This window comes from Schistocerca nitens, chromosome 3 (assembly GCF_023898315.1).
Source record: "Schistocerca nitens isolate TAMUIC-IGC-003100 chromosome 3, iqSchNite1.1, whole genome shotgun sequence".
In the NCBI taxonomy this organism is placed as follows: domain Eukaryota; kingdom Metazoa; phylum Arthropoda; class Insecta; order Orthoptera; family Acrididae; genus Schistocerca; species Schistocerca nitens.
Window position 1 is genome coordinate 54,279,728 of NC_064616.1, and position 17,557 is coordinate 54,297,284.

Genomic DNA, 17,557 nt, shown 5'->3' on the forward strand with positions numbered 1-17,557 from the left:
CATACCTACTCCACCCATTCGCCCAACCCCTTGCCTCATCGCTCATATCCCTGCAATAGAAGTAGATGCAAAATCTGTCCCATACATCCTCTCACCATCACCTATCCCATCAAAGGAAGTACTACCCGTGGAAGCACTCATGTGGTCTACAAACTATGTTGCTACCACTGAGTTGCTGTCTATGTGGGAATAACAACTAAAAAGTTCTTTGACCACATGAACGGCCATTAACAAACTGTGGCCAAGAAACAGCTGGACGACCCACTAGTTGAACATGCGGCCCAACGTAATGTGCTTCACTTCAATGACTGCTTCACAGCCCGTGCCACTTGGATCCTTCCTACCAATACCAACTTTCTGAACTGTGCTGGTGGGAACTCACTGTGCGATAAAGCCTATGTTCCTGTAACCTCTGGTATCAACCTTCACTACTCCCTGTCCTTCACCTACCTATCCTCTACCCCATTCCCACTGCAGTGCTAGACTGTCCTCTATTCTGCCAATGCACTCACTAGTCTTTTTCATCTCCCCTACTTCTCTCCTTTTCCATTCCCCCCTCCCCCCACTTCCCACAACCTCACAACACAATTGCACCTCTAGCAGCTCTACCTTGTCCCAAGCACAACACTGCACACTCTCACAAGCAGCACTGCACCCTCCCCTACCCTGCTATTCCCAATCCCCATCCCAGGCTGCCTCCTTATCCCTACCACCCATGACAGGTTGCTGTTCCCATCAGGCACAGTCGCTGTCTGCAGTCTGGCCACAGCGGCCAGAGACAGTGGTCACATGTGTGCAAGACGTACTTGTCTGAACACTCAAGTGCCAAAGAAAATGGTATAGGCATGCGTATTCAAATACAGAGATCTGCTACAATGGCAGGTTATCAAGATTTAAATGAGTTTGAATGAGGTGTAATAGTCGGCGCACGAGCGATGGGACACAGCATCTCCGAGGTAGCGATGAAGTGGGGATTTTCACATACGACCACTTCACGACTCTACCATGAATATCAGGAATCCAGTAAAACATCAAATCTCTGACATCGCTTTGGCTGGTAAAAGATCCTGCAAGAACGGGACCAACTACCACTGAAGAGAATTGTTCAACATGAGAGAAGTGCAACTCTTCTGCAAATTGCAGCAGATATCAATGCTGGGCCATCAACAAGTCTCAGCATGTGAACCATTCAACAAAACATCATCGATATGGGCTTTTGGAGCCGAAGGCCCATTAGTGTATCCCTGATGACTGCATGACACAAAGCTTTACGCCTCGCCTGTGCCGTCAACACCGTCATCGTCATTGCACTGTTGATGACTGGAAACATGGTGCCTGGTTGGATGAGTCTTGTTTCAAATTGTATCGGAGTATGGAGACAACCTCATGAATCCATGAACCCTGCATGTCAGTATGGGACTGTTCAAGCTGGTCGAGGCTCTCTAATGGTGTGGGGTGTGTGCCGCTGGAGTGATGTGGGGCCCCCGATATGTCTAGATATGACTGTGACAGGTGACACATACATAAGCATCCTGTCTGATCACCTGCATACATTCGTGTTCATTGTGCATTCTGACGGAATTCCAGCAGGACAATGTGACATCCCACAGGTCCAGAATTGCTACATAGTGATTCCAGGAACACTATTTTGAGTTTAAACACTTCTGCTGGCCACCAAATTCCTCAGACATGAGCATTATTGAGCATATATGGGGCCTTGCAATGTGCTGTTAAGAAAAGATCTCCACCCCCCACCCCCACCCCCCACCGTACTCTTATGGGCATGCTCGCAGGGGCCCTACAAGATATTACGCAGGTCCATCAGTTTCTTTGGCTCTACAGAGAGTGTGTGTGTGTGTGTGTGTGTGTGTGTGTGTGTGTGTGTGTTTTTTTTTTCTTCTTTGGAAGAAGGCCTTTTGGCTGAAAGCTTAAATGTACAGCAGTCTTTTTCATTGTGCATGTCTGTGAATCAATGTCTGCTCTACATGGCAAGCAGCAATGTATCCTTTTCATAATATTGTGCATGATAATCAAGCTTTTAAAATCCATACTTACAGTGCAATCAAAATATTCACTTACATCCATATATATTATAAAAATGTAGGTATGTATTGTGTATGTATGCACAAGGGTTGTTCAGGAAGTAAAAAACGATTGCACACCATGCCAGGCACCAATCCTCCCCCACCACGACTGCCAGTGTGCCAGGTAGCTCCTTCCACTGTCTCACTATGAGCTGAATTTTGTTGCTGTTATGTAAGCTTTTGAAATGGCGGCACCCTCTGAAAATCCCACCAAATGCGAAGTGTGTAGTGTCAATCATTTGATTCATATGCATATCATGCCAAGAGGTCAATCAATCAATTCATAGGCCTATTGCTAAACTCTTCAATGACTTTGGTGTGCCATTCAAGACAAGAAACAGGGAATGTTGTTGGCAAAGGTGTTTTTGATTCATAACATTGTGTGACCTCATGCATCAGCATGAACCCAGTAAGAACTTCAGCATCTTAAGTGAGAAATTTTTGGACGTCCTTACAGCCCTGACTTGGGACCAAGTGATTTTCACTTATTCCCAAAACTAATGGAATTTTTGCATGAAAAACAGAGCTCAAACAAGCAATGATATCCTGATTCAAATCTCGTTTGGTGGTACAATATGGGAATTGAAAAATCAGCTCCACATTACTGTAAGTGTCTTGACAGCTATGGTAACAACACTAAAAATAGAATAAGGTACTGTAACTTTGTAAACAATGTTTTGTGTCAATATCTTTCATTTTTATTTAGTTATGCCACAATGTTCTTTACTTCCTGAACGACCCTTGTATGTTCCAAATCTCCTCCTAAACTACTGGGCCAACTTCAACTACACTTGACACATACAACATCTACTGCCTGAAAAAAGTCGCTGTGATGGTAAGAATCACCTGCCTACCAAAGAGTTGGGAGTGCAGATGAAAAACAAGTGCTACCCACGACGAGTGAATGCCCAGGTTCTTTTCATTCAGTATTTTGAGAATGAGAACATTTAGTGACTTGCAACAAACTTAACACATAATTTGAAATCTTAACAAAACCTTTTTCTTGTTGAAAACCCCCACACAATGATGAACAGAAAACAGTTTACCACTTACTACATTTTCACTGTTCATGCATTAAAATTGTCACATCAGATAGGATATTTTAAATTATAACTGCTTCACTTCTAAATGTATTTGTGACACATTTTGCAGATAGTTTTCACATCTACCAATGAATATACATCAAAATTATATATCTCATTGTATGAGTGAAATACTGCAGCATCATGTATGATGTTTAAATTTATTTCTTCTTTGCTACTAAGTCTCTTTACAACACATTCTGCAGACAATATACACATATGCTGCCAAATGTACCTACATAATTACATCAACGTACGGCATATAGTTCAACATATATGACATCATAAACATTGAGTTGCATGAAAATAGAACTATAGGGTGAAATTCGCCTGAGATACAGGTGAAACATGTGTACAAATACGTGTGACCTGTCTGCATGCGAGCAAAGCCATGGATAAAAAACCCTCTAAAAATACTGGAACAATTTCAAACAAATTTAGTACACACATTACTTACTATCTGCAATGAAATACTGTGGGGATAAGGACCAGCAAAATCCTATTGGGGTGAGGAGGAAGAGATGGACAGACAGACAGGGAAAGGAGGAGATGGACACAGATATTGGGGAGGAGGAGAGGGACAGTGATATGGGAAGGGGAAGATGTACAGAGAGATGAGGAGGAGGAAATGGACAGAAAGAGATGGGGGAGGAGGTGGACTGAGAGAGGGGAAAGAGGAGAGAGAGGGGAAAGAGGAGAGAGAGGGGAAAGAGGAGAGAGAGGGGACAGATGAGAGAGAGGGGACAGATGAGAGAGAGGGGACAGATGAGAGAGAGGGGAAAGAGGAGATAGATGGGGTGAGGAGGAAATAGATGGGGTGAGGAGGAAATAGATGGGGCGAGGAGTAAATAGAGGGGGTGAGAGAGGGGAAAGAGGAAAGAGAGGGGAAAGAGGAGATAGATGGGGTGAGGAGGAAATAGATGGGGTGAGGAGGAAATAGATGGGGTGAGGAGGAAATAGATGGGGTGAGGAGTAAATAGATGGGGCGAGGAGTAAATAGAGGGGGTGAGGAAGAAATAGAGGGGGTGAGGAAGAAATAGAGGGGGCAAGGAGGAAATAGACAGAGCAAGTATCTGCTCAGATGGACAGAGGGGGAATGAGCAGATGGACGGAAAAGGGAAGAGCAGATGGACAGAGGGGGAATGAGCAGATGGATGGAAAAGGGAAGAGCAGATGGACAGAGGGGGGGAGTAGCAGATGGACAGAGAGGGGGGAGTATCAGATGTACAAAGGGGCAGAAGGAGATGCATAGAGGGGCAGAAGGAGATGCATAGAGGGGCAGAAGGAGATGCATAGAGGGGCTGAACGAGATGCATAGAGGGGCTGAACGAGATGCATAGGGGGCAGAAGAAGATGGACAGAGAACTGGTGGTGGGGGGGGGGGGGGGGGCAGAGGAAGTTGACAGAGACAGGGAGGAGAAGCAGATGCACAGAGAGGGAGCAGAGGAGATAAACGGAGAGAGGGAAGGAGGAGATGGGCTAATAGAAGTGGAATAAAAACATACCTGGGAAATGCCAGATACTCAGCTAGGTTACTAAAAAAAATAAGCAATGTGGACTTAAAGTAAACTCGGGTGAGCGATAATCCCACAATGTTACATAAGTGTAGTAAACAGAGTGCTGCTTGAAGACCACAAGCACTAGACTGTAACTGTTACGGAATGCAGTCATTGGTTTCTGGTAGAAAAATGTCTGAAAAGTGAAAACATGTTGTGTTAACAATAAAGCAGGAACTGGAAATAGTACACAACTCAAAGAAGACAGTACTGTTACCAGAACTATGACATTGATTTACAATGTGGATGAAACTATGATCCATGATATTCGGAAAAACAAAGACAAAATAATTCAATTTGCTAGCAGTTCTGACTCATCCCGCAGGTTTGTAGAGTGGGAGCCTGTGAAAATGTGTACTTATACAAAACTGGATAAAGCTATTCTGGAATGGTTTCAACAGAAAAAAATCAGAGGGCACACAAGTATCTGGCACAATAGGGCCAAACACACGCAGTTTTTTTTAGGATCTTGGGGAATGGAAGAGATTTTAATGTGTCCTCTGGCTGGTTAACAAGATATAAACAACTTCACGGTATCCAGATGACTACCATCCAAGGAAAAAAGTTACATAGAGTTAATAAGGGTGCTTCTGAATTTTGTAATGATTCCTAGGAGTTTATTGTATGATAAAATTTAGAGCTAGAGCAGATATATGATGTGGATGAAACTGGGTTGTTTTGGAAGTGTCTACCAACAAAGACATTAGCTTGCAAGACAAAGTTTTGTGCACCTGGTTATACATCAAGCACAGAAAGGCTAACTGAATTGTGTTGCGCTAATGGTACAGGATCACATAAAGTTAGGCGTGGCATAGAAGGTACACCTACAAAATTGCAATATTTCAAGAAAAAAGAAATGCACAATTTACCTGTCCTTTATTTTCAGCAGAAAGGGGCTTGGATGGACCACACAACATTTCAAACATAGTTCTGTAACCATGGTTCTGTAAGCATACCTGTGGCTTAGGCCACAGGTATGTGAACATTTACTATTGAAAGGTTGAACATTTACTATTGAAAGGTCTACCTGCAAGGGCTGTTTTGTAATTGGACAATACACCAGCACATTTGAACAAAAGTGCTCTGAAATTGAATCATGGGTTGATATTTGCAAAATAATTACCTTACAATGTGATAGCCTTAATCCAGCAATGGTTTACGGTTTCACTGCTGCCTTGAAGAAAATTTATAGAGGAAGTCTGCTACAAAAACTTATTGATGAGGGGTAGCAATCTTTGAACATTCTGGAAACAATTAATTGCTAGACGTAATTTATAAAATCACGAAGTAAAGTAAAACAATCAGTCATACCCAAGTCATGGGAAAACATTAACCCTAAAACTGATGAAACCAGTAATTCTAATGACAAAGAAGACTGCTCATAAGCAACATTAAGTACTGTTTTGAAAAGCACTCCATGTTGTGAAACTGTTAACAAAAGAAATATTTCTGAATGGTTTTATGTCGAGCGCAATGACCCAGGTCATGAGATGTTGAGTGACAGTGCTAGTGTTCAGCGAATACAAGGGAAATATGTGGTGGTGAATGACAGTGATGAAGATGACAACACTTCTTTAAATCCAGAAACAGTAATCACTAATCAGTCATGTATCAGCACTTCAGTGGGCTGAAGGGTTACTGGGCTACCTGGAACAGTAAGAACAGGCTCCCTGATGTAAAATACTCACACAGCGAGATGGAGTTATCGCAAATGTCTGAAATCAAACCATACTTGCCACTTGCACCGCCAATGGAGCTGCAAGTGATCACAACAACAAAATTTTCGGAAATAAGCTACATCCTTGAGGTGATCACTGCCTGATGGAAGTGGGCACTCCACCAGGAATGGCAATCCTCGTTGTTGCTCCATATGATCTGCATATCATACCGGCCACCATGTGATGACAAGGATCACCTCTGACCTCGACTAACCTTTGACTGTGTGATTATGTACTTCTTGTTCACTGTATGTCTATCCAGCGAATATGGAATAAAGACTGTTAGTAAGTGTAAACCACAACAATCCCCTTTCTGACAAGTTGGTGATACATAAAATTTGTAGTGTGATGTGTGAAACACAAGCTACCTCACTGAGACAGAAATTAAATCAAGGCTATTTGCTTCAAAGTAGTGTAATGTAATATGAAACGGGATTGTACTGTATTCTCCATAAGTATGTAGTTTCCTATATTCTTTGATGATTAAAGTAGAATTTATTATAAACATTAGTTAAGTGATTTGAATGATGACACTGTAATTAATTTTTCTTTCTGAACTGTAATACATTACTCTGAACTGTAATTGTGAATTATCCAGGGAATTTGATATTTTCAAGTTCTCAATTACTACAGATAATTGAGATTTTTCTGCACGTTCAAAGGAGCCTACTTATTGGCTACAATAAAAACGAATGCATTTACACAAAATCTGACACCTAGTAATAATCTCTCTCTTCCTATAACAACAGTTTTTCTCTCTCTTGGGGACTGCTGTATCACAGAACTACTGTGAATGAGTAATAAAAAGAGTTAATCGGAATGTGACATTACCACTGACAAACTGAATGTGGTTCACTATGAATTAGTTCACATATAAAAATGCATTATGAAGTCTTCTCCCCTATTGCTTACAATTTTGTTTCTATTGAAGCATCTGGATGCAAGCTCTGAACCAACACCTTAGTTGGATCATTCAGTCAGTGAAAATCAAAGGACTGAAAGGGGGGGGGGAACACTACAAGCTATGCTGAATGCACAAAAAGATTCTGTACTGTGTATTCCAGCATTGCATCTATTCAGGACTTGGATGATTGGGATCAGCAGAGATGGCGGCAGGTGTTAACTGAGCAAAGAAGTGAAAGACACAGATGAGTCAGACTATAGATACGATCAGAATTCAATGGAATCTAGTTACAGGCACTCTACAAAACCTGTTAGTAGAGTTTTTGCTCTTCACACACTATTCAACACCTCTTAGCCATCCCTTACTCTAACAGTCAAATAGTGAGGCAAAAAAATTCTTAAGGACTAGAAAATCTAAGTTTTTTTTTTAAATAAAGAAAGAAAGGGGGGGGGGGGAAAGGAAAAAAAACCCTGCTGCCTACCTCTATACCGTCCACAATTCGCAGTCAGAACAGTGGTTTGGGCAACAGGTTTTGACATGTACTTGGGTCAAGACACATTGTGATTGATCAATGTACGTATCTTATGACGTCTCCAGATGGCCAATGGCACAGTTAGCAGAATCAGCTACATGCGTAGCTGCAAGTGGTGGACAAGCCAGAGTGTATCCTCCACCTCCAATGGCAACTGTGGGTACTCGAGTATCCTGAAAGGCTTCAGCTGTCACTGAGTTCACAAAAGCTTCAACATCAGCAAGTGGGCACAACTGTCCACCCCTGTGACAACCCAGCTCTGGACACTGGTCTGCATCCTAGCAGGTAGTTCACATTTTCAAAATCAGTTGCATCTGCCTCAACAGGCACAGCCATAAGCATATGAACACAGCAGCTGGCCTCTGACACAGACACCTTCCACATTTCCAGCCAGGCAGTTACGACAGGCAAACGGGGACCACCTACCATGCATGCTCCATGCAGCCACGAAAATGGCAGGTTACAGTACTGTCGCAGACAAAGCTGCACTGTGACCCAGTATCTTATTGAGTGGGCCCGGGAATACCTCGACCCACCTCATCTGGACAAGTTTCATCAGCAACCTTCTCCCCCCCCCCCCCCCCCCCCCCAAACCACCACCACTGATGCACAATGCTAGGTTCCTCAATCTCCAGCCGCTATTCAGTGGTACCTACCCCCCACCAAGACTGCACTGCAGTGTGGATTTCATATGGTCTTGCAATATGGCTGGTATTTTAACGTGTTCAATAATGGCTTGGCAAATCTGTATTGTATGAATTTTTTGTCATGCTTGTGATTATATGTATACATATTTTTCTTTCTTTAATCAATGCCAAGTTCTTTTTCTTCTGAGGAGAAGCAGTTAACAACAGCTACAGTATATCAGTTACAGTGAGTGTGACATGCAGGATAAATAACTATAAGAAAGCAATCTTCAGTGACACAGCTCATTTTCCTACTGACTGTAAATATGCACTGAAATTCTGTGTTTGCTCTTAATCATTAAACATTCCACCATGTGTAATGGTAAAACATGCCATTTGCCTTGTGTCTGATACACACGTTTTTGTTAACCCTTGAGTAGTCATGCAGGTGATGTATGTCACCCTGGGATTTTCTTTTTGTTATTTTGTCCCCCATAAGGGGTGTCCACGGATATGAATTTCTCTAGCTCAGAGTTCCACTTTAAAGGTCAGTATAACACCATTGTTGTTTGAACGTGGCTATTGTTTACCCACATTATGTGCTCTGGTTACAATTGTCACCCATGTGACTAATGATGTTACCATTTCTGTTTCTTTTGCGATAGGCAAGGTATTTATTTTTCAGTTTAATGTCTATATTTTTCAGTTTACTGTCTATATTAAATATTGTATAATATGCTTCAGACTGCACTTATATTTCTATTCATTCTCACATTTTCTTTGAATTTTTACAGTCGTAATTACTGGTAATATTTTAATGTCTGCACCAAATAAATAGTGGAATGTTGAGACAACTTTAGATCCAGCAACATGGTTGGCTTGGTTTTATGAACTTAGTGATCACCATTCAGCTTCTGAGCAAGAGACGTCAGAAGATAATGGAAGAGCATGTTTTAAGTGACAATGCAAATTAAAGGTATTTCTCGTGTAAAGATAAGGCCACAAAATGGCTGAAACAGAAGCCCTCAACTAACATACGCACTTCGGCACCCAATGTAATCTCTCTGGACCGCAAAGTGGAGCATGAGAAACAAATTCTGAAGCTAGCCAGTTTTGGCTTTTCTCTGATAATAATGACATTAGGAAAATAACCAGTTGTACAAATATTTACATAGAAACACTCAGGTCACCATTTGCGAGGGATTGAGATGCCTGTAGAATGTATGAAACTGAAATCAGGATATTTTGGGGTTTACTGTATCTTATGGGTACAACGAGATTACCTAGAAAAAACATTCATCAAATGTGGGAAAATTTCACAGGCAATGGCCTAGATTCATATTATTTATCAATGATGTAACAGAAATTCCCGTGACTACAGCAGGGTTAAGAAGGTGCCAACAATAACATTTGCCCCTGCGGCTATAGTTAAAGAGTTTCACAAGTATAGCGTCACAGATTCATTAACAAAGCTTGGAGGGGCCTCCTTATCTAGATGATAATACTGTGAGAGAAATAATAGGAAAAAAGTACTATACTATAATGATACACGAGTCACAAAACATATGAAATTTTGACCTACATTTTCATTTTTTCTAATAGTTACTGATTTTTGGAAAGTTGCCACCTCAAGAAAATAAGGAGATATTATTCTGAAACTATTTGGCAGAGTCTGAAGTGTGAACAAAAACTCTAAACCACTATTTTTTTTATAGAGTGTGTGCCTTCTTAATCCTTCCTTCTCATTCTTTCAAAACAACAAACATGTTATGTTGCTCTGTTATAGTTGCAAAAAACAGTGACCTGAACTGCCATATGGAGAAGAGACAACTGTAATTAGGATAGCAACTGAAACAACAACTAAATGTATGTGGTCCATACCACCCCACTGATACCAATATACCACTGAGCCAGAAGTAAGATGGCGGCCACTGAGTGACGCGCGTTTCTTTGGCTCGCGAGTTTTTCCGCTCATTGAAGGTGTTACAGAGAAGTGCGGCAGTCCACAACGTGTGCATCCGACTAAACAAGTGTTACTTGCCGTGGTGTGTTGTTCTCCGTTGATTACCACAAGTGATAAGTGAGTGAAAAATGGGAAGAGCACGAGTAAGTGGCAGCAGGCGAGGCTACAGGGGCGCAGGCGGCGCGGGCGCCCGGTCTCCGGCGGCAGGTGAGGCCTCGCTTCCCGACATCGGGGACCTCATCTGGTCCCAGGTGAGTGCGGCGCTGCACAGCAAAGACATGCTAGACGTAATTGTGCAATCCATCACGGACTCTGTGACGGCCGCGGTCGTGGACAAACTGCAAGAGTCTGTCGGGCGCAACAGCACCGAAATCCAGTCTCTTAAAAAGTCCCTGGCCGCACAAGAGAAAAAAGCCGCCGACCTAGAAGCTCCCGGCCACCGATGAAATTGAGCAGTATCAGCGAAGGAACAGCTTGCGCTTGTTCGGGGTAGCTGAAAACGATCGTGAAAACACCAACGACCTGGCCATTAGCCTCGTGCGTGAAAAACTTGGCGTGCAGATCGACGTGGCCGATATTGACAGAAGCCACCGTGTTGGGCGCAGGATACCAGGTGCCATGAAACCCAGGCCTATAATAATTAAATTTGTGTCATACCGGAAAAGAGCTGAAGTGTTCGCTCAGAAAAGAAAACTCGCCAAGAGTGGGGTTACCCTGAGGGAAGATCTAACGCGCGAAAGACTAAAAGTTTTGAACGCCGCGATCACACAGTTTGGCCTTCAAATTGTATGGACCCAGGATGGCAGTCAAGACGGAAGGAGGGAGCAAAACGGTGACGAACATGTCCGAACTGAAAGACTGAGCTAAATCTCGCGAGACACAAAGTCTCATATTGTACTCTGTCTAATATAAGTTAATTTTTATTCTTTCTTTTCATTTTTTTACGTAAATATTGCTTCGTTATTTCTATAAGTACCATAAGTACTCTATTTAAAATCAGTCAATTGTTTCACATAAATATTGCTTCTTTATTTGTCTATCATAAGTGCTCATGTATATTCATATTGTCAGTCAAACGGGAATTAACATTCTCCATTAACAGGAATCTCCTTAAAACCGCCTTTCTATATCTGTTATTTTCATCCTCGTCACTACCACTACTACTACTATTATCTTTTTCGTAACCACTACTGCCACTTTCCATCTTTCTTTTCGCTCTCTGCTCCGATACCTCCAGCTTGTCTTTCACCTTTAGCCCACAGACGCTTGAGTCAGTCACGACCTTGGACACACCTGTAAATATGTCTTCCCCCACGAAATCCAGCTTTTGTCCCTCTTCCGGCCAGCAGGTAAACGGAGCGCGCTCGGTCCTACAGGCGGCCACAATGGGACGGACCGGTTCCAGCGGCGGGCTCTTTGTGGCCCACGCGAACGCTCAGTCGCTAACGGCACACTTCGATGAGTTCTGTGACCTGTTCTGCCAATCGCTGTTCCATATTATCATCGTCTCTGAAACTTGGTTGAAACCAAACATTTCTTCCGACGCTACCCAAATCACTGGTTACTCTCTCCTAAGGGCAGATCGTGAAACACGACGCGGGGGTGGTGTGGGTGCCTATGTTCGCTCTGATCTGAGACCTACTATACTATGCACATCGGATGCAAAGGGCGAAGGAGAAGCAGAGTTCTTGTTTTTCGAAATAAATACAACAAATCAGAAACTGCTAATTGGAGTAATCTATAAACCTCCAAACATCGGTGCTATGTCCTCCTTTCAGTCTGCCCTGTCCTCGCTTGTGACACTGTATGAACACATAATCATTATGGGTGACACAAACATCGACTTACAGTTAAAATCTCCATCTGCAGAAAAACTAAGGAGACTGTTCCACTCCAATGATATGAGTTTAACACCGCTGGACCCAACTCATCACACGCCACACAGCCATACACTCATAGATATACGAGGGCCGTTCAGAAAGTAACCTCCGGTTGATTTAAAAAAATAGACCAAGTTAAATAAAAATATTTTAATATATACATCTTACAACTACATCTTTGCACTATTTTTCTACATAGTCTCCATAGCGATTGAGGCACTTATCGTATCTCTTCACAAGCTTTGAAATTCCTTCTGCATAAAAATCACCCGCTTGTGCCTGGAACTTACGGTAACCCAATCTTGCTGTCACTATCTCGTACAAGAGAGTCTTAGAAATCTGTGGAAAACCAGTAGACAACTCCGACATTGAGAAACGTCGATTTTCACGAACTTTTGCATCAACTGTCTGAACGAGTTCGTCAGTCACCAATGATGGTCTACCACTCCTCTCTTCATCATGAACGTTTTCTCGTCCACTTTTAAATAAACGTACCCATTCACGGACAACTCCTTCACTCATAACTCTTGGTCCGTACACGGCACAAAGCTCACGATGAATAGCTGCTGCAGAATATCCTTTGGCTGTAAAAAACCTTATGACAGCACGCACTTCACATTTGGCGGGGTTTTCTATTGCAGCACACATTTCAAACTGCCACAAAAACTAAACTAGCGCAGGTACGACGTTCACTCGACCACGGGTTGATGCCGACTGACCTGTTGAGTGCGTGAACGCACAGATGGCGTCACTACTCCCCCCACAACCCGCACTGTGACCAATCGGAGGTTACTTTCTGAACCGCCCTCGTAATAGCAACAAAGCGACCAGATAAAATAATTCACGCCAATCAGACATCCGCTCCGGGACTCTCTGCTCATGACGTGATATTCTTAAATTACTCAGTGCATACTACCAAAGAAAAATCTCACCTGGTAACCTACAGAAACCTAAAAAATGTTAACCATGACGCTCTTCAAAAGGATTGCTCAGACATCCCTTGGCATGATATAAGCAATGAACCGACTTTAGACGAAAAAATTCGGGAATTATGTCGCAAAATTATTGCACTGTATGATAAACATGCTCCTCAACGCACTGTCAAGGTAAAGAGAGTTCCCGCTCCGTGGCTCACCACTGCATTACGCCTGTTAATGAATAAACGTGATGCTGCACATAGTGCCTTCAAACGTAGCCCAACTCCCGAGGCGTATGAAGCTTATAGGAAACTCCGGAATAGAACCAAGCAAAGCGTGAGGAATGCCAAAATCAGACATGCCCGCTCTGTCGTATGCGGGATATCAAAACCTGCTGCACTGTGGAAAAAGCTGTGCAGTTTCGGTATAGGGAAGCGAAGAGCTGACGCTGTTTATCAAGCATCTGCAGAAGAATTAAACGATTTCTTCTCAACAGCTGCAAACTGCCATGCAGCGACAAATTACCAGCCCCAAGATATCAATGTCTCGAGAGACAAGTTTTTCCTAAAACATGTCACTACCGGCACAGTACACAAGGCAATTATGAGAATCTCTTCCGAGGCAGTAGGAAATGATGGAGTGAGCATTGGCATGATTAAGAACGTCGTAGACACTATTACTCCAGTTATCACAGACATCTTCAACCTGTCTCTTATCAGTAGTACATATTCCACTGAGTGGAAGGAAAGTTTAATTCAACCTATACCCAAGACTGACAACCCTAAGTCGCCTGGTGACTACAGGCCGATCAGCATACTACCTGCAATATCTAAAGCCCTAGAATACATCGTCCATGAACAGCTGACGGATTACCTCAAAACTCATAACATCCACGACAAATATCAGTCAGGCTTTCGAAAACACCATAGTACAGCAACTGCATTAATCAAAGTAACTGATGACATTAAACATGCTATGGACAGACGTGAAGCTAACATCCTAACACTGCTTGACTTTAGCAAGGCTTTTGATACAGTTGACTTTGATATATTACTAATTAAAATGAAGCAACTGAATTTCTCAAACAGCGCAATACACTGGTTTGACAGCTACCTCAAAAACAGAAGTCAACAAGTCATTTGTGGGTCGGAAAAGTCATCATGGAAAAACGTGCGCTCTGGAGTTCCCCAAGGCTCCGTCCTTGGTCCATTACTCTTCTCACTGTACATTAATGATATTTCTTCAGTGATTCACTCCTGCAACTACCATCTATATGCCGACGACATCCAACTGTACATAAGTGCAAGCCCCAAGAACATTGCTGACGCAGTAGCGAGTATGAACGCAGATCTTTGCTCTGTTTCTCGATGGGCACAGAACCTACGTCTGAAACTAAACCCCAAGAAATCCCAGGTCATACTTATATCTCATCCAAAGTTAATCAGTCAGTACTTTCGCGAAACAGTCCCTCAAATACTCCTCAATGGTACCCAACTACCATACCAAAAAACAGTAAAAGACCTTGGAATAATCTTGGATGAACACCTAAACTGGGAAGAACAAACAGTCACAGCTTGCCGGAAATCGCTCTCCTCCCTACATGCAATTCAAAAATTTAGAAAAATATTTCCAACCCATGTTAAACAAAAATTAGTCCAAACACTAGTCTTGCCTAATCTTTACTACTGTGATGTAATTCAACACGGCACAAATAGTGAAAATTCGAGATGCCTCGAGCTAGTTATGAATGCTTGCGTTAGATACGTATGCAATATACGGTTGTATGATCATATTAGTCCTTCATACTCCCAGCTAGGTTGGATACGCCCACATAAGGCACGCGATCTCCACACGATGTGCTTACTTCATCGATTTCTTAGCCACTGGTGCCCCCAATACTTATCTTCTCACATTAAATACCTATCATCATTCCACAACTGCAATACCAGGTCGTATACGTCTAGCATCTTGGCTGTACCTTTAAATAACACAAAATCTTTCTCCGTGTCATTCTCCATCTCAGCCATATGACTATGGAACGCGCTCCCCTGTGATCTGCATCTTATCCAGAACCACTCAACATTCAAGAGGGAACTCAAGACTTACATATTAGGGACGGTATAGCCACCATTGTTGTGCCCCTCTCATCTCTTTCTTTCTCCTCTCCATCATAGCTTCGAATTTTACCACTCTATTTCTTTTCCTCTAACCTATCTACCTCTTCTATATCTCTTTCACCCCATTCTATCGTCTTACGACTCTGCTTGATGAGAATAACTCACAAGCTGCAAGACTATAACGAGAAAATTCCCAACTAGCAATAGGACTGACATTCATAAAAGAAAAATATGTTTACTTTCATATACGTAGTCACTATTATTATTATTATTATTATTCTTGATTGTTATAATTATTTTTTGATTGTTATAATTATCATTGTACTATGTTTATAATCTCTATTTTTTTTCTTTAACATAAATACTGTATAACATGTTATATGTCCTTAATGTTCTGTAGAAAATGAAATTTGTTGAATCTGAGTATGCCTGGTTAGGTGTAAGAGAGGGCCTGAAGGCCCTAATCTTGCCAGGTAAAATAAATGCATAAATAAATAAATAAATATTTAGGGCCCCGATTTATGATATGTGACAGAAGAATTCCACTATTCCCTATGACATGCCTTTCACTGTATACTAAAAGACTTCAGAGTTCAACATGACAGTTATAGAGTTAGACTATCTTGCTGTGGAACTCTACTGATCAATTTCAACACTGCTTTACTAATAGAATGCTAATGGAATGCTGGAACCCTTGACATGGTCACAGTGTGCTTTCCTTATTTATGCATTGACCCGAAAGGCTGCAAGATTATCTGTACAGTACATGATCTAAATTTGCATTTTCGCTGTGCTGCCCAGTTTTCCATTAAGATAGAAAGGAATATTCCATCCTACATGAAACCTGTTGTCTCAATCAAAAATAAGCCAAGAACTTTAGACTGGATGCTTCAGTGTCATAACAGACCATGCTCTTGATACTGTGCTCCACAATGGACATACCTGTACAGAATCTGATTTAATCAGTGCAGAATTTACTTCAATAGCTTCCATTAAATGCACATATAAACAAAAGTTTTGCATCGCTCCTTTATTTTGAAATTCATGGCACAGAAATCAAAAATTGGCTCTGAAGTATGCATACGTATTCAACTGAAATGTGTCCAAAAAAAGAAAAAAATAAACATTTGTGTAATGATAAAATCATCTGTTTCCCATAGGATGTTTTTCACAATACACCTGAGCAATGTCAATATGTGGTGGAATGTCCCCTTGCTCAGATACAGGCTTGAATACATCGTGCCATACCACTGATGAAACCCCTGGACCAAACTGTCCCACTTTACAGTGGCGATTCTTTGTAAATCGTGCAAAGTACATGGTCTTTATCACTACCCAAAAATAGCTCATTTAAACTGACCCCACACATATTCAAATAGGTTCACATTCGGGGAACTGGCAGTTCACTCCATTCTGGTGATCCTAGCATGCAAAAAGCACAATTTCACGAGAACAGCATGATGAGAATGCGAGTTAGCATCCATGAAGATGAAAAGATGAAACTGTCATTGATTTGTCAGCAATATGATCCCACTATTGGTTACAGACTATTGTCCCAGTACTGTAGAGTAGTGAGATTTCTCTCAACAATCACGAGAATCGTAAGGTGGCCCCATGTAATGATAACCCAACGTCACTCCACCACCTATCCATAAACACCACCCGATACCAATCCTGGGGTTGATTCTGCGTGATTTCTTACCTACCTGTAAGGGAGTCCATGGTGATGTGGTGTATGATGTGTTGCTTACCATGGTAGTTGAGAATGGAGATTCGTATTATGCAATTGCCTGGCAACAGTTCCATGCAATACCTGACACCAAATTCAGTCCTAGAACACTACGCCCATACTTCCTTTGATTCAAAAGTCATAGGTATTGGTCATCCTGTGCCCCTGTGGATGAGGATGACCTGTCCTGAACACTACCTGTCAATTGGAACCAATTCCATGTTTGCACCACATCACTTGTCAAGCAACTTCCCTGGTTCTGCAATTGACACGGTCATGCTGACCCAATCATTGGTCACAGTTGTCCTTCGTGGCATGATTGATGTTCACTCTACTGTTCCTCAATGCATCCCTACTTGTTCTTTACTTTCAAATGGAATGCTGCAATTCATTAGAGTGTAGTGTTCTACCTTTAGTTAGTGTTTAAAGTAACTTTGTGTATGTTTACA

The 17,557-nt window shown here is 42.0% G+C and overlaps 1 protein-coding gene across 2 annotated transcripts in view; it reads right to left on the bottom strand.

Moving 5' to 3' along the window:
* The window catches only part of LOC126248012 (rab-like protein 6), a 196,228-nt gene that overhangs the window by 14,599 nt on the left and 164,072 nt on the right, over window positions 1-17,557 (bottom strand). The window lies entirely within an intron of this gene.